Source organism: Cannabis sativa, chromosome 1 (genome assembly GCF_029168945.1).
Source record: "Cannabis sativa cultivar Pink pepper isolate KNU-18-1 chromosome 1, ASM2916894v1, whole genome shotgun sequence".
Taxonomy (NCBI): Eukaryota; Viridiplantae; Streptophyta; class Magnoliopsida; order Rosales; family Cannabaceae; genus Cannabis; species Cannabis sativa.
The window spans coordinates 1,489,789-1,495,495 of NC_083601.1; the positions used below are offsets into that span (position 1 = coordinate 1,489,789).

The window sequence follows — 5,707 nt, forward strand, 5'->3', positions numbered from 1 at the left end:
CTGCCAAGACCAGGCGTCCCATCGAAGCCTCTCCGAGATCTCGTGGCTCCATACCGTGCCGTTTGAGCCTGGGAGGGAAAGTGAGCCAGATCCCAGCCGTGCCGTTTAGAAGTTGGAGCTTGAGGTAAGAGTCGTATCCAACTTCGATTCGAAGCTCGCTCTCTCAGTCCAACTTGACCTGGCGAACTGTGGAGGCTGATGATGAAGCAAGAAGAAGAAGGGCAAGAAGAAGAAGAGGACGACGAAGAGGATGAGCTTCCAATTTTCTTTTGTGTTTATTTGTTAGTTTTAGTTTTTAGGGTTTAATTAATGATTTAGAGAGAGAGAGAGAGAGAGAGCAATGAAGGCAGGGGCAAGAGGGAGAAGGCAGGGGGTTTCCATTTTGATTTCGATGAGAGAGAGAGAGAGAGCAGTGAAGATGAAGAAGGAAGGAAGAAGACGAAAAGAGAGAGAGAGAGAGAGAGAGAGAGAGAGAGAGAGAGAGAGTGAAAGGAAGAAAAATATTTTTTTATTTTTTATAATTTAAAATTAATTTTTAAAATATTAAATAATTATTTAAAATAAAAAATAAAAATAAATCTACCTGGACCAATCACAACGTGCCACGTGGACACTAACCTGGCATATAACGGAGAGGTACCTACGGAAGTTCCAGAGTAGTGACGGAAGGTATTTTTACTGCCAAAAATAGGACTTAGGTATTTATCTGCTACTCAGCATAAAACTTAGGTATTAATCTGCTAATCAGCATAAAACTTAGGTATTTACGTCGCAAATTACTCAATATAAAAAATACTAATTTATGTAATTTTCATTTATTAATTAAAATATTTTATAATTCAAAAATTCAAAAAAAAATAAACACAAAAATTAAAAAAAAAAACCAAAAATACGGTTATAGGGAATTTTAAATATTTTTACGATTTAAAGATTTTATTTACATGAAATACGGACTTTTGATGTATTTTTATGTTATACTTTTATTATTTTGTTACTGATTTTTTGTTATTTATATATTATTTTTTATGTTATTTTTCTGTTACTTTCATGTAGTTCTTTTGTTTTTTTTTTTATTTGTTTGTGTCTTCATAGATTACCGAAAAAATTAAATGTAAAAGTACAAAAATTTTAACAAAAAATAGCACTTTATGTAATTTTCTCATTAAAAATGTGTTGAATAAAAATATTTATTATAATAAGATAAAGAAGCGTAAAAGTCTATACAACGGGGAGTGCTCTCTCGTCCCAATCCTTTTAAAGAATTTTAATTCTCATTTCCGTTTATTTTCTATTTGAGACGGGGTGAGGAATCCTCTAATAGAGTGGGGACGAGATGGGGAATCCCCTAATGTAAAACTAAAGATTATTTTAAAAAAAATTAATATAAAAAATTATTAAATTACATAAAAATTAAAAATATTACACATTATTATTATTTAATATACAAATTATTATAAAAAACACAACTTAAAAAATTATAAAATTACACTAATATACTAAAAAATACAAACACATATTATAAAATATAAAATATTAACAAAAAATAATTAATAAATTAAACGAATCTATCGGGATGCCCTGCCCACCCAGTTTAATATTTGGAGATAAAAAAATAATTCTCATCCCCATTTAAACAGAAATTTCCACTGGGACGGGTCCCGCAGGCCATCCCCATACGGGAAAATGTGCATCCCTAGGCCTAACCCTGCCATCTATCTCAATTACTTGTTTGCTTGAGTTAGTTACGCAGCCTAACACCCTCCTCTCCTCCAAAAACAAAGAAAGGGATATCAAAATTGATCCGGAGGCAAGTATTACCCTCCTCCACTCCCCTAAACCAAACCAATTCCTCCACATTGCTCAGGGAGCCATTGACATTTTATCCAAAGAAGGTTCCAAGCCACCCCTTCTAGTCTTAATTCCAGAGTGTGATGATCAACTATCCATTGACGTCAATAGTAGCAACAACAACAGCAACACCATTTCCGCTCCTGTGAATTTAGAATACAAGCGACTGCTATCAACAGTGAATCATAATTTTGAAGTCATAATACCAAAAGATGAATGGGATCCAATCTCACTCAACTATACTTCAGGCACAACATCTAGCCCTAAGGGTGTCATTTACAGCCACAGAGGTGGATATCTCAATTCATTGGCAGGGGTTCTTCTAAATGAAATGCACTCAATGGCTGTCTATTTGTGGTGTGTTCCCATGTTTCACTGCAATGGTTGGTGTCTTCCCTGGGGAATCGCTACTCAAGGTGGTACAAACGTCTACCTGAGGAATGTCACTGCAAAGGAAATTTTTGACTCGATAGCTCAGCACAAGGTAACCCACATGGAAGGAGCACCTACTGTTTTGAGCATGATCATTGATGCATCAGCCACAGAGCGGAAACCACTTCCATCTAAGGTATCGATTATGACAGGTGTTGCCCATCGATCCCATCACTACTTTTCAAGATGGAAGAAATGGGGTTCAATGTGACTCATTCTTATGGTTTGACTGAAACATATGACCCTGGAACTGTTTGTACTTGGAAACCTGAATGGGATTCTTTACCTAGAGATGCACAGGCGAAACTAAAGTCGCGGCAGGGTGTTCAATATCTTGGCATTGAGGAACTAGATGTGAAAGATCTTGTGACACTGAAGAGTGTACCGGCTGATGCAAAGATAATAGGTGAGGTTATGTTTAGAGGAAACACAGTCATGAATGGATACTTGAAAAATGTCAAAGCAACACAAGAAGCTTTTGATGGTGGTTGGTTTCGAATTGGGGACTTAGGAGTGAAACATCCAGATGGTTATGTCGAACTAAAAGGATCGATCCAAGGATATCATCATTTCTGGGGGAGAAAATATTAGCACAATTGAAGTTTTTTTGTACTTTATAGCCATCCAACGGTTCTTGAGGCTGCAGTTGTGGGAAGGCCCGACGACCACTAGGGAGAGACACCTTGTGCGTTCATTAATGTGAAGAGTGATGCTAATGTCAGTGGTGATGAGATTATTAGCTTTTGTAGAAGCCGTTTGCCTCATTACATGGCTCCACAGACTGTCGTTTTTCAAGATTTGCCAAAGACTTCTACTGGAAAGGTGCAAAAGTTTGTTCTTAAAGAGAAGGCCAAGTCCATGGAAAGCCTCACAAAGAAGAATATCAGTAAACTCTAAGGCAGCCTGAATTAAAAATCAATGATTTTTCATGTATATTTATTGAAATAGCCATAAAAGCCATGGTTTGGACAATTGTGTTGGAATGTATAATATGGTGATTAATAATGTGAAAACTAAGGTGTTTATGCAAACTTAACATAGACACCTTATCTTGAATAAAAAAAATTAACAGTATTAACTCACTATTTTTTTTTTTATAATTTATAAAGTATCAATTTAGAGATGCTTTAATAAGTATCACATTTTATTACCATATATGCTACAATTAAAAAAAAAATAGATGTACATTTTTCGGGGCCCAAAAGATGAGAAAATTACACTCTATACCCTTTTTATATTGTCCTCTTTTATTTTTACCTTCTTTTTTAAAATCTATCATTTTTACCTCCTTTTTTAAACATTGTACCAATTTCGCCCCTCTCACTTCAAGATACTCTCCATGTGATTCTTTTATGTAAGGGTATTTTGGGTACAATACATATAAAAAGAGGTATGTTTCAAATAAATATAAAATTAGAGGTAAATTTGATTAATTGATGAATAAAAGAGGCATTTTTCAACTTACCCCCCAAAAGATTTGGTAAAAAATGAACAAATGTTATATTTAGCATAACATAATATCATTAATAACAAATAATAAATTAAATATTTAAAAAATTATTAATGGTAATATTATAAATAAAATGTATGTATTAAACTATGTCATTAATGATTAATGATAAAATTGTAATTACAAAAGTGACATTTATTTTGTGCTAAATTTCTCACAATGCTATATCTTGTGTCAAATTCGGTTTAATTTTTAGCATGTGTCAAATTTGACACAACTTATAGCATACCATTAGAGAGCTTTTTTATTGAAAAGTGCTAAAAAAAAATAACAATATACTAAGCACTTTATGAAGTCAATAAAAAATAGATTATAGTAAATAAAAAAATAGTATAATTTTAGCATTTATTGTGGCCTAAATTTAATAAAATACTATATATTATGTCAAATTCAACATAACTTTTAACATATGCTAAATTTAACGTACTTTTTATAACACCATTAGGGGGTGTTTGGAATAGAGTAATTGTAATGCCCTAAATAATAAGGCACGCTACTCAAAATACTTATGAAACCCTAATCCCCTAATAGGGATTACTAATCAAAATAGCGCAGAATTTAAACTTTAATATTAAACAAAATGAAAATAAAACTTGCAATACATTTAAACTTTTAAACAGTTGGGATCCCAAAAATATTTACAAACTTTATTACAAGTCTTTTCTTTCTAGCCGACCTAAGCGGCAAAATAGAATTTCAAAAGTTCAACACTGGTAGACCCTTAACCCGCTTGGTCTGATATGGCTCGAACATGTACATTCCTCGCTTAGCTCCTGAAACTCATGGCTGATCAGCTAATGCCTTACCCTTTCCTGCACAGTAGAGCACCCGTGAGCCAAGCCCAGCAAGACAATATAAATCATAACAAATATAATATGCTCATCATACTATTTAAACAAATATGTCATTCACATATGTCTGTATGACACAGACCTGCATATCACATTGACATGCCCATTTATGTCTACGTGGTGTAGACATATGTGTTGCGCTCGCACATCTATTTAAATCTACGTGACGTAGACCCACGTGTTGTTCTCACACGTCTAAATACATTAAGGCCTTGGAATTGGTTCATCTCGGTTGTGGTTACCGAGTCCAACCTGATTATGCCTTGAGCGCATAACCCTTAAATCTCATTTCAATTAACATGGCTTGGCATTTATACACATATATCACTAGGGTAATAACCCTAGGCTATTAAACCGTTCCTATTAAGGTAATAACCCTAATCTCGGTTACTAAACATTCATACATAACATTCTCAATATAAGTGCCACTATGCATACTCTACGTGCTAATCACTGTCTTACCTGTTGTCCAGCAATAGTTAGAGATTCCAAACCCCCGGGTGCTCCTGATCAGGTGCCGGTAATCCTAGTCACACAAATCCGAGATTTTCACACTTAGGGTTAACCCCTGATTCCATACTCATATAATTCACTCATGGCATTAAAAATTCAGATAATCATACAGAGCTCGGAACGAGCTTTCCAACGATATAAAGAACTCCCAAATCGGAGTTCGGAATCAAAAGTTATGCATTTTCAAAGTTCGACACAAAACTGCCCAAAAATCACGAGGGCGGGCCGCGGCATGCCCAAACCATGCCGCGTCACCTGAGACACATCCCAGGTTCCCCCACAAGGAGGCGGGCCGCGGCATGCTCAACCCCATGCCGCGGCATTGGGTTGAAAACCCAGAAAACCAGCAAGAACACTCGAAAATTCAGCTTTCATTCAACACCAATCACCCCAAAACTCAACCAAAATCTCAAAACATGCTCACATATCATCAAGCTCAAAGATAAGGTATTAAAACACATACAACAAGCATCAATACTCATACTTTACACTGAAAAATTAGCTTGCACAATCACTCAAAAATCATGCTCAAAATCACAACCTCAAGCTTAAT

At 35.0% G+C, this 5,707-nt stretch overlaps 1 pseudogene; it reads left to right on the plus strand.

Annotated features, from left to right (window-relative positions):
* Nucleotides 1-201: 201 nt before the first annotated feature.
* On the plus strand, nucleotides 202-3,177 carry LOC115706660 (butanoate--CoA ligase AAE1-like; annotated as a pseudogene).
* The last annotated feature ends 2,530 nt before the right edge of the window (nucleotides 3,178-5,707 follow it).